At 39.9% G+C, this 12421-nt stretch overlaps 1 protein-coding gene across 1 annotated transcript in view; it reads right to left on the reverse strand.

Moving 5' to 3' along the window:
• The window catches only part of LOC135711284 (uncharacterized), a 152258-nt gene that overhangs the window by 32952 nt on the left and 106885 nt on the right, over nucleotides 1-12421 (reverse strand). The window lies entirely within an intron of this gene.

Here is a 12421-nt window from a genome sequence, read left to right on the forward strand (position 1 = left end):
TGACACTCGATTTGTGATTTCCCTTGCACAGATTACAAAATAGAGTACCTGACACTGCAAAACATGGCTAGTACCTCTATATATGCAGTTAGATTAACATTCTGAGTCCCTCCTTTTTACATATTCTGCACAAAAGATAATTTCTGCCCCGCCCCATTCGTAGAAATCGTCGGGAAATTCTGTGAGGGGTGATCAGTTACAGTTCTGCTGTTTGGATCACCATATTTTTCGCTTCATAGTAACTAATTTCAAACTAAAAAAATTGTCAAATAATTTACTATGATGTTTCAACTATTTACATGGGAATTGCACTTCGTAACTTCAACTGCCATTTTCCCAATGCCTAGTTTTCCCATATGGTACTGATATGGTATTATAGACAGTATAGGCCTTACATAGCTAAGCTTAAGACATCGAATTTTTTAGACAAATCCTCCAAGAGTTATTAACTATGACCAGCTAAATTGCGGATCTGACCCACTGTACTATGGTTACATGGCTACGATAGACAGGACCCATCAAGTGAAAGCAATCGCACGCATCGTCAAGCGCAGCGGCATCACCCCTCATCCATAGCGTCGCCGACGACGACGATGAGAATTCTAGCTCACCCTGCTCGTTGCCACCGGCATAGCATATTAAATTGAAAATTTTATTAATCATTAAAAATAGTTAATCAAATAAAAACGTCCTTGACATTTTAGGTGCTCATCAACGGTACATCACAACACCGGCTCGTCGTCATCGTCCGGCGTCCGGCGTCGACTACGTCGCGTCGCAGCCATCTTGGGCATCATCATTTCGATGTTATCGTATTAGAGCAATCTGGAAGGGACGGAGGCCGGGATGATGGGATGAGACATCGTTCTGCCAGAGCTCCATGAAAAGTTGCCCCCCGAAGAGCAGATGCATCCTTCTGCCGGAGCAGGATCCGAGTTTATTAAGATATTCTGATAATATTCATTATGATTGCTTTCAATTATAATTCTTCCTTCAATCAAACCTTAATGAGAGGCAGTAAAGCAGGTATTTACCCAGTCAGACAAATTCAGAAATCATCTATGACGACCTCACACGTGCTGTAACAACTGCTGGTGCTTTGCGTAGTATCAATACCAAGCACCAGGAACTAGTTTGGGTCTATTTATGTTACTCTACACTGAAACGAGTGCAAATTGATGGAAATTTACGGACAGACGTCTGTTGAGATAACCTGCTTGCTAGAGCAACATAGATTCCACGCGAACGCGATTGCGACAGATTAAGGAGGGAAGGGTGCCGGCTACATATTAATGAACGGTGACATTCCAGGGAAGTCAGTTGAATGGCACGTCGTCCGTACTCTCTTAGGTTATGGTGATCTGGTTGATGGGCTAGTTGTTCGAACTGTTTGTTGGGCGTGAGAATGGCGAGATCCCAGTGTAGGTATGGCTTGTCATGTTCAAATAGAGAAGATCGAACAGGAAGACAAACTAGTAGGTAGATGATAATGGTCACGGTGAGCGTGCGTTGAAGTTCAAGGTCGCTGGAAAACAGTTTATTACTGAAACTGGACCGGTTGTTGGCTAGTGGATGGTCGATTCGGTTTCCATTGAATAAGTCAACGTACCTTCATGGGAGACTACTGGTGAAGATGAATGAACAAGTGCGGAAATGCTCACTTTTACGTCCCTTTGTTTTTAGCGTAGAAGTATAAACGCCCAATTAGGCCAATTAAGCACTTAACAGGTGGTTTTTTCATGCCTGTCTTGCGTTGAAGACGGAGTTAACTAGTTTTATAAGCGCCTTTTAATTTGTCGTAATTGTAACGAAATTATTCTTCCTATCATTTTGGCTTTCGAACGCTTTTTATGCGAGCGTTTTTCCGGCTCTCGACTCAATGTTTTTGAAAAAATTCCTCAGTTTTTAATAGTAATACCATGCCTTAACTGACAAGGCTATCTGAGGCCTCTGATCAGTGCTGATACAAATCATTTGTTCTACACTCAACTAAGCTGAAAATAAAGACAACCTTCACAGATAGACCAACTAAGGCTGTGTTCCATTTGGTGAATTTTCATTTAAATTTGACAGATGGAAAATTTTCAAATAAATCTGCTATTTTACCAGACTTATTTATGACAGACCAGGAATCAATTATGACAAACACCTTCTCGAAAATCTGACGGTTAACAACAAAGGGAAACAACATTATAATTTATTTTCGAAGTGTCAAATGTGAGTGAACATTCACCAAATGGAACACAGCCTAACTGGATGAATTTTAATTTTGACATGTCAATATTATTTTGATTAAGGCAACCTTTTAGTATCAAAGTCAACATTTGTGTTTGTACTTTCATGGCTGGATCTTCATTATCGCCTGTGATGTTGTAAATATTAATATTCGTCTTCATATTGGTGGGGATGGTTTTGAGGATCAATTGCAAAAAAAAATATTTTCATTTACGCAAATATAGCGCAGTAGAACGTGTTGTGCTAGCTGGATAGAAAATAATTGCCTTCTGCTGAATAGATAATTATAGGGTTAACTACCCCATTTCCGGCCTTTTAAGCACTACTTGCACTTAATCTTTCTTAATCTTGCGTAGTTTAGCACCAAACGGAATGCTATTATTATTGATGGCTTTCAAATGTATTTACCTTTCCGTACGTACCGTAATATTTTATATATAGAATCAAATTGTTGAGATATTGTTTAAAGTCTAACACTGCTTCTTGACGCCAAACTCGGCCTATGGATTCTAAACTCGGCCTTACGTATTGAAACGCAATTGAAACGCCAATGAATTAACTTCGGCCTATCGGATGAAGATAAAGATTGATTCGGTCAGGCTGCTTCATTTGCTTTTATAATTTACCTGTTAACGCCGAAATCATGGATTTATTTGATGTTTTCTGCTAGATAGGCCCAAAATGGGCGCTTAGGCTGAAGTAGTTCTCTACCATATCGAGGTTTTAGACTCTGGAGTCGACAATATTCAAATTGATCATTTTAAAAACAATCGCAATTCATCTACACTGGATTGAAGCGCTACTCCGTCTTGCATGCGATGGTAAATTATAAAAACAGACACTGCCCCTGGTAGTTATAATCCCGCTTATGGATTCATGACATCTGTGGATTTACCTCTAGTCATGAATCTAATAGGGTGTCCCAAAAAGTAAACAGTTTATCATTGGAAAACAACGTTATTTTAATGAAAAATTTTATTTCATGCTCTCTATAGTATTCTCATTCAATTGGATGAAATAATCCGCAGTTCCCCTAATCGTATGGCAAAACAGTTTCGATTGACCGGGCCTCCGGACAATTCATCTCTTTTGGCACGTACTGCACTTGGTTTGCTTTGTACCAAGCTACCATGTCTTTCGGATAGTGCATTGACACCAAATCGGACCAAAATAGTACTGGGCCATCATGTTGACGGATTATGGGCCGCAGACGCTGATTCAAATACCCTCCAACGTAAATGTCAGTGTTCACTGTCTCCTTCGGCACAAATAGCTTTGACAACATGCCACATTCACATACCGCGGCCTTCTTACCAAATTTTTCGGTAAAAATTTACTTATCGGCATTGTTAACTTCCTGACCGTCACGGTATCCCGGAATTGACCTGTAGTCAAATTTGACGTAGGTTTCATTGTCCATGATAACACACGCCAATTTTCCACACAGCAGACTATGATATATTTAGCGGCGCCGGTGGTGTAGTGGTAAGCGTGATTGCCTCTCACCCCAGCAGGCCTGGGTTCAATCCCAGTCGGCACCGCCGGGATGTTCTGAGGCATAACCTCTCTGATCACGCCTTCCTTCGGTTCATGAGTTGATGGGTCGATAGGTAGGGTCCAGGTGTGGGAGCTGCCTCCCTGGCGTCGGTAGCATTGGTGCTCAGCACGGAAAACAAATCAAGGAAAAAAAAGACTATCATATAGCTTCCGAGCCCTCGGTTTGACGGATGCGGCTTGTTTCTGGCTCCGTTTTGTCTTCTACTGCGTTTTCAGCCCTTTTCTTGCCTTGGCAAGTTGGACGTTACTCTTCGATGTTCTCAGTTTTTTGGCCAAATCTCGAATAGAGGCACTTATCTTATTGACGAAAGCTTGGTTGATATTCCGGTCCACTTTTCGGTCCAACGATTCTGGTTTACGGCTGAACTTTTCAAGTGACACAGTAGGATGTGTCTAATAAAAAAATAACCATACACGAACGATAACCCAAATGATTTAACTATTCCACAAATTGTTTGGATGATACCCCGAACACGTCGTTAAGCAAATTCCCCACAACATTTTTATTAGGGCAGTCATGTACTCCACGGAATCACGTTTGAAACCGTTCGAACACCCGCAAAATTTAAAGTCATTGTAAGAAAACCAATTATGGGTTAGTGATCGCATGCTAGATATCAAGAGTAACCCAATAATTTCACAACCAATTTTTGATTTTTAAACGGATTTGGAAAGCAAAACGTCATAATGTTTTTTTTTTAATATATTCATATTTATGAAGATTTTACTGATTTTTTTCTAATTAAATATGATACAAACAAAAAGCACTTATTCATTTCATTCCTTTATTAAACGTCAGTCTCTGTTCAGCAATCTAGTGCCAATCACCAACGGACATCGATTGCCATCCATTGACGGCAATCGAATGTGCAGGAAGGCAGCTTCCTGCGTAGGATATCGCACTCATTCAACACACATGGGCCGGGACCAACGGCTTTACTTCCCTTCCGAAGGAAGACGTGACCAGAGATGTTTATGCCTCAGAAAAATCCTATCGACCTCGGCTGGGATTGAACCCAGACCCATTGGGGTGTTAGAAAGCAGTCACGCTTACCACTACACCACCGGCGCCGGCTAAATAGCACTTATCAATTTTTAGAAACCATAAGGGCGACCAAAGCATGACCCTTCACCCTCGTTTTCTATGCATTCCTGAGGCTTTTTCCAAATTTGAGTGAAATCAGTCTATATTTGCCTATTTCAGGGTATTTTTTCCCAGTTGATGTTCAAAATTTATTTAAAAAATACCATTTCCAAAGCTTTGCGACTAGGTGGCGTTACAAATGTCCCAAACATCACTAAACCCAATACAATAAAGGCAGACTAAAAGTAAATTGGTACGCCCCTCGCGAGCCGCTAGAACGCCTCTAGCGTTGGGAATCGAAAATCTTTGACAGTGGTTTGTTTACACTTCCATTGAGAACAACTGGTGTATGTTTGATCAAAGTAGTCGATCGCGTTAAGAAATAACGTCAAATCGATCTCTAAAGAAGAAAATATATTGTGCACAATCACCTGGAACCAGAGTGATCCATTTCCTGGCTAAAGTGCTGAAGATGCCGAAAACAACAGTTTGACGAGTGCTCAAAATCTGCAAGAAAAACCCTGAATGTGGAAAGGAATCGGCGGTCCTACGAAAAAACTGGAACCAGGGATCGCTAGCTGCGCAGCAACGTGTTGAGGTGCGTTAAAGCCAACCCTGGTCTTTCGATCCGAGATGTGGCCAGAAGGAACAACGCCAACTTTAAAACGGTGCGGAACATCCTTGCCAGGGAGGGATACAAGTCGTACAAAGCCAGTAAACATCCGAACCGGTACATGAAGTAGAATTCCGTGGCCAAAAAGCGTGCAAGGCTCTTGTACGACCATGTTTTGACGAAACACAAGTGCTGCCCTTTGATCGATCAAGAAACATACGTCACACTCGATTTTAAGCAGCTAAAAAGGTCAAAAGTTTTACATCGCTACTAAACGTGGGGATGTGCCGGGAAGATTCAAGTTCGTGTTTGCCGACAAGTTCGTGAAAAAGGCCATGATTTGGCAAGCGATTTGCAGTTGTGGCCTAAAAACGGAACCATTTGTCGCATCCTCGACGATTACATCCCAAGTTTACATAGAACAATGCCGGAAAAAGCGTGTATTGCCGTTCATCCGCAAGCATAGGTGAAAAGTCATCTTTTGGCCCGATTTGGCCAGCTGCCACTACTCCAAGGTGGTTCTGGAGTGGTATGCTGCCAACAAGATCGATTTTGTCCCCAAGCTAATGAATCCTCCGAATTTCCCGGAGTTTCGACCAATCGAAAAATACAGGGCAATTTCAAAGCAGCGACTTCGAAGAAGCGGCGGGGCAGTCAAGGACATCCAGCAAACATGGGCAAAAAGGAAGAAATACGCTGATTTCGTGTCCGTTTCTACTGTACGTGCGCTGATGGGCTCCATCAAGAGGAAGGGTCGAGATTTCGTTCGAACTAGAGAAATGTAACCATCTAATGCTGTTACTTTGAAATTTAAATAAAAGTACTGTAAAGTAACTTTTAATGGACTATTTAAACTTATTTAATCGCGGTCTTTTTGTGCGTACCAATTTACTTTTAGTCAGCCTTTAACACTCAGAATACGGTGTGTAAATACTTTACGCCGACTACAAAGCCTCCGAAAAACGTGTAACAGCAAGTTTGTCATGACATAACTTAGCCATTTATTGATGAATTTCAAAAATTGTGGTACCTCTAGAGTTCCTAGGCTCTGCAAATTATTTTATTTGCAGAAAGATTGAAAATAGGGTCGTCTACTTTTTTCAAAAGTGAAAAGAGTCGTTACACGTTTTTTGAGGTGTGTTTATGGGTTTTGCAAATGGCTTAAGATCCATAATTTAGATTAATAGGCACAAATGCTCAAATGCACACCCCTCACTATCCCTCTCCAAAGGAGGATTTTGGTAAAGAGAGATGATAAAACCGATTTGTATGTTCCTAAAGTTGTCCTAGCTCGCTAGGACTCTATATGAAATTTTCACTCTAAACGAAACTATCAATTCTACTTTTTAGTCTATTATTTGAAATTGGCATCTTCTAGAGTTCTACGGTTTTTTCGAAAGCATTTGAAACTGTGATATAATAAAGAATTTGGGGTGATGACATAAACATGGATCCGGATGCCAGAGGACCAACGGCTTGGCTTCACTTTCTTTTACCGAAGGACGGCGTCGTGATCAGAGATTTTATGCTTCAGAAAATCCCGATGGCGCCGACTGGTATTGAACCCAGGCCAATAGGAGTGAGATGCTGTCACGCTTACCGTTGCCGTTAACACGATCCGAGTTGAAAGATATAAGCATTTTATTGAATCGATGTTTGACTGATTTTTATTTTTTTTTCTTTATTTTCTTTTTAATCAGAGACTTTTAGTCAGACATTGCTTCAATAGAATGCTAATAACTTTTCAAGATCAAGTCCGATCATCTTCCGGTCTTATACAAAGTTGTTGAGCATATAATTTCCTATGAATGATGCTTGGATCGTAACGTTTGCAACGCCACCCAGCAACAAAACTTTGAAAATTGAAAAACACATTTATACAATCCATTAAATTTGTCGAACCTCTTAACGGAATCCCTTTTATGAAGAGCTTTGAGTTGGTTGGTTTATTTCCTTTAAATTCCGTTATAATTGCTTAGCTTTTGACCGATACGCGTATTTCGACAGCTACTTGCAGACTTCATCAGTGCCAAGTACTCAACACCACTGAAGAATCCATTTTTTATCTACGAGTTATATACTAATCAATAGGTACTAAAAATCAGCAGGTATCCACAGCTATGTCAAAATTTACCTAACTAGGTACCTAAATTCAGTCTCCAACAGGTAGAGGCATGCTACGATGTGTTGTTTTTGGTAGTATGCTAAAGAGTCTCGAGTATCCGTTTCCTTGATCTTTATTAAGCAATGTTGATGCATTATGTTTAAATATTTCTAAACTTTCAGCTACGTCTAGTTTCCAAGGCGAAGATACAGTCCGCAGGATATTAATGTTATCTTTTGTCAAATTGTGCCCCTTTGTAACGATATGTTCTGCAACCTTGGATTTAAATTCATAATGAAGTCCTTTATTCATCTCTTTGTTAGCCTTTTTACCTCTGCGATGTGTTCCTTAAACCTTGTTTCCAAAGTCCTTTTCGTCTGACTGATGTAGATTTTATTGCAATCTGAACTAGAGATTTTGTAGACTCCTGCTTTCCCTATGACATTTATTGAATCTTCTGTTGATCCTAACAGTGACTTCAGCTGATTTGTCCTGCTGCTGAATACTAAATCGAGGCCAAAACTTCTAAACTTCGAAATCAATTGTTTGGTAACGTTTTTGTCGGAATTCACCGCTACCCGTTTTAAACCCTCAGTTACTGGTGTAGGAGTTGTCGAAATACACCTTAAATGATCCCTTGTTATTTTATCGATTACTGCTTGAATTGTTTTTTCTTGATACCGATTAAGTTTAGCGATTTCAAAAATGTGAGCTATTTCCTTTGATTTGCCTGTATCGCTAAGAGGAAGAGTTTGCATCCTGTGAACCATGTGGTGAAAAGCGACCATTTTGTGTTGATGGGAATGGTTTGAAGTGCTTGGTATTACTCTCTTTGTGTTTGTTGGTTTCCTATAGATTTCAAAATTGAACGAAGACGTTTCCCTGATGATGAGAAGATCTAAGAAGGGGAGTTTGTCGTCTCTCTCTTCTTCGTGAGTAAATTTGATGTCCTTGTGAACGTTGCTTATGGTCTACAAAGTTTTTGATAAATCTTCTTTTTTGACAATGCTAAAGATGTCATCCACGTGCCTATACCAGCATTTGGGCAACAAATTCCTATCCTCCAGAGTATTTTCTAGGTTAGCCATGAACAATTCACATAAAAATGGAGAAAGCGGATTGCCCATAGGAGTGCCTTTAGTTTGTTTATAAAAATTTCCTCTGAAAATGAAATAATTTTCCTCCATACAAAGACGAGTAAGCTTGAGATATGACCGAACTTTGATTTTCCAAGTAGAATCCTCACGTTTTACACCAACCCACTCAAAGCTCTTCATAAAGGGATTCCGTTAAGAGGTTTGACAAATTTAAAGGATTGATCGTGGCTTCCAAGCTTTCAGAACCTAATAGGTACATATCACCAAAGAAATCCATCGTAGGTTTTAGGAAAGACATATCATTTCTTAAGAAATGCCGAAAATTAAATCTAACACCTATCAGTCATAAGATTAAGGTTAAGACACCAACTCCCTTAAAAGTAGTTCGTAAGATGGAGTCAGAATTTATAAAAGCAAGCATTCAGAGTCTCTACTCAAAGTTGAAAACATAGTCATTGGAATGTTATTCCCTGCATTTGAAATTGGCCAAAGAATTCACAACTGAATTTCCACTGTTTTTGACTAAAGTAAAAGTATTGAACGACTGCGAGGAAAAAAGGAAAAGAAAGTTACATAGCAACAAACTGAGGTCACTACAATACTATTTGAGGTACACAACACAACAGAGAGACCAGAAATCACACAGCTTGTGGTTCAATCCGTCGAAGGTTTTGTGGTAAATCGCTCGACGCAGCAGTTCTCAGAAGAACAATTGACACTTCTCAACAAGGGATTAGGATATGCGATCTCCTCAAAACTTGACGTGGAAGAGACCATCGTTGACATGGATACTGCAATCACTCACACACTTCCTATTCAATTACGCGAGACTGCCAGGAATATTATTTCAGAGACAATACAAAACGGAAAGGGACATTCACTTAGTAAAACCGAAAAAGAGGAAATTCGAATTCTCAAAGAACTAAAAACAAAGCTGGTATTCTATACAAAAGCGGACAAAGGTAATGCAGTAGTGATTTTGGACAAAGAGGACTATGACAATCGGATGACGGAAAAATTACTAATGGCCCATACAGACAGTTCTCGCGTCACTTTTCAAATAGACCAATGTAACATATCCACCATTTTGAGAAAATCGAAGTTGAAGTTCGACAGATTATTATTTTAACTGTTTAAAAACAATACATTTTGCAATACTATTTTTAATGTAGTCAGTGTATAATAACGTTGAAAATTCAGAAGAAACGATAAAATCACAATTTTACTTTGAATGTCATGCTACAACATAGAAAAGACCACATAGGACGTTTTGACAAGTCGAGTTGTACATCGGACATGTTACATTGGACGATTTTTCTCAATGACATAATCAATGAGTGTTACATTGGACGTTTTGTTTACATGATACTAGATTCCCTTTCACAGATTTCAGAGTATAGTATCTAACTTTAGATTGGCCCCGCCTTTGGAAAATGAGCACCAATCATGTTAGGCAGTCCGAATGACCGAAGTAACAATCAAGTAACCATCATTTCAAACTGTACATTGGACAATTTTTGATCAATAATTTTCTTAAATCAATGAAAGTAAATTTGGATGGGTGTTTTTGTATCACATACAATGATAGAAGAGCAATAGCTTGTATCGCTTAACTCGATTTGTTTACATTTGTTACATTGGTCTATTTGAAAAGTGAAGCGAGAGTTGAGGATTGACTCCCTCCCATCTATGTTTAAACATGTGGATAAAACGTTGAAAGAGTGCAAGGCGTTTATTGGCAACACTACGAATCAATTGAAAGTTTCAAACCCTGTTCTACCTAGGATCAAAGGTTTACAACCAGGAAACGAAATGAGGGATTATCTCGGCTGAAGGATCCCCCACTCATAAGCTTGCCAAATGGCTATTAAAGGAATTTCAAAATATGCCTAAACCATTTTCCACTCGCTCAGTTAACAGCACACAGGAATTCACAAGTCAGCTCCAGGCATCAGGAGAGATTTGGAAAGATTAAGTCATGGTTTCATTTGATGTCACAGCACTTTTTCCGAGTGTACCAGTAAAGGAAGCCATCAGCCTTTAAGAGGACTGGCTTCTGAAGCAACGTGGGGATTCTACTTGGAAAAGCAAAGTTCGGTCATATCTCAAGCTTACTCGTCTTTGTATGGAGGAAACCGATTTAAGAATGTTAGTGCACAAACAAACATTTGGTGACGAAAAATCGGAGGTACATGAAAGTTGATTAATCTGCAACTTCAGATACGGCGTGCACCGTATTAATTAAATCATCATCATTTATCTCATAAGAGCATCAGAATATTTATAATGGTTTTCCTTGAATAGTGTTGGCTGATATACAAAAAAAACTAAATGATAATCCATTGACAGCGCTTAACCTACATGAATTGCATCCTGGAAACCATCGATTTCAAAACACTTCCATTTACTCTACCATAATTGACGGCTATCAGTTTTACGAAATCACTTAACCAATGCGTAACCCAGCCCTTCATTTTTACAACGCTGCACCAAAGGTTACCCATTTGCCTCTAGCGCCAATTAAGCTCGAGTTCCGCCTCTTTTCATCGGTGGTGCCATTGCAAAATTTACTCACCATTCATGCTCACCTAGTTGCAGGGATATACGGTTGGAAGTCAAGCAAATCATGCAAGGGTTCAGAAATGATTGCAGTGCACACGCGTGTAGAATTATGCTAATTTAGCGTGAAACTAAGGTGGAAACCAGACAATAACAACAACAACAACTACTACTACTACAATGACGACGACGGTGACCGCAACAAAACGCCACCCAGCGTAGACCGGTAAGAAATGTCCGAAGGAAAAGATGCTCGAATTAATATCTCGATATAAACGTCCACTGCATCGACGGACACCCGCTGCGGTCGATGCATATTATTGGCATTGTTCGTTCAGGGTAGGTAAAAAGCGAACCACGCACTTGCAGGGTAATTCACTATGTGCGAGTACGACTTGATTGGTGGATGAACTTTCGTAATGAAAAAAGTGGTCTGTGCGCGGGGCATTGAAGTTGAGTTGTTGGTAAGAAATAATGGTCGTGAATTGTACCTGCCCAGCTGCCTAAAGGTCAGGTGTAATGTTTATGGATGATTCGATCGAAGCGGTGATGGGGAAGAAGCGATCAAATTTGGGTGGCATTACTGAGACTGGAATGTCCTTGAGCTGCATTCCATGCACGATGCATCCAACTATATAACTCAATTGCATTCAAGTGATTTGCGCTTATTTGGTTACCTGAAAGCTGTAAACTCATAAAAATGGAACCTGTTCATTAGTAGTAATTTCTAATTCAAACAAAAGTTACAAAATGCACACATATCGTCGCCAATCGGCCGTCAAATTGCGCTTTTCATGTCCAAAAATAACAAATTTCACGCACGGAAAATCGTCAACCAACCATGAAATTCCCACGCCTCTAACGAATTCCCACTTTAGTCATCGCCGTCGTCGGTAGCCATGACTAATTGCAATCACCAAACCTAATAACCACCAACGAATGAACGATCGAACGAACGAACGAACGAAGCGTGGTTGTGCAATCGACAGATTTATGTTTTTCTGCGCAAATCGATGCGAGCATAATCCGCGTGGTGCTTATTACTGGGGGGATCAATCTACATATTTAGATCTGTTGGCAATGCTGTGCACGGAAAATGACTCTCTTTGAAATATCATTAGAAAAAAAAACACGCTCGCATTTAAATATATGCAATGAACCGTAAAAGGTTC

Source organism: Ochlerotatus camptorhynchus, unplaced genomic scaffold (genome assembly GCF_037179485.1).
Source record: "Ochlerotatus camptorhynchus isolate MF236.1 unplaced genomic scaffold, CSIRO-AGI_Acam_v1.1 ptg000429l, whole genome shotgun sequence".
NCBI lineage: Eukaryota > Metazoa > Arthropoda > Insecta > Diptera > Culicidae > Ochlerotatus > Ochlerotatus camptorhynchus.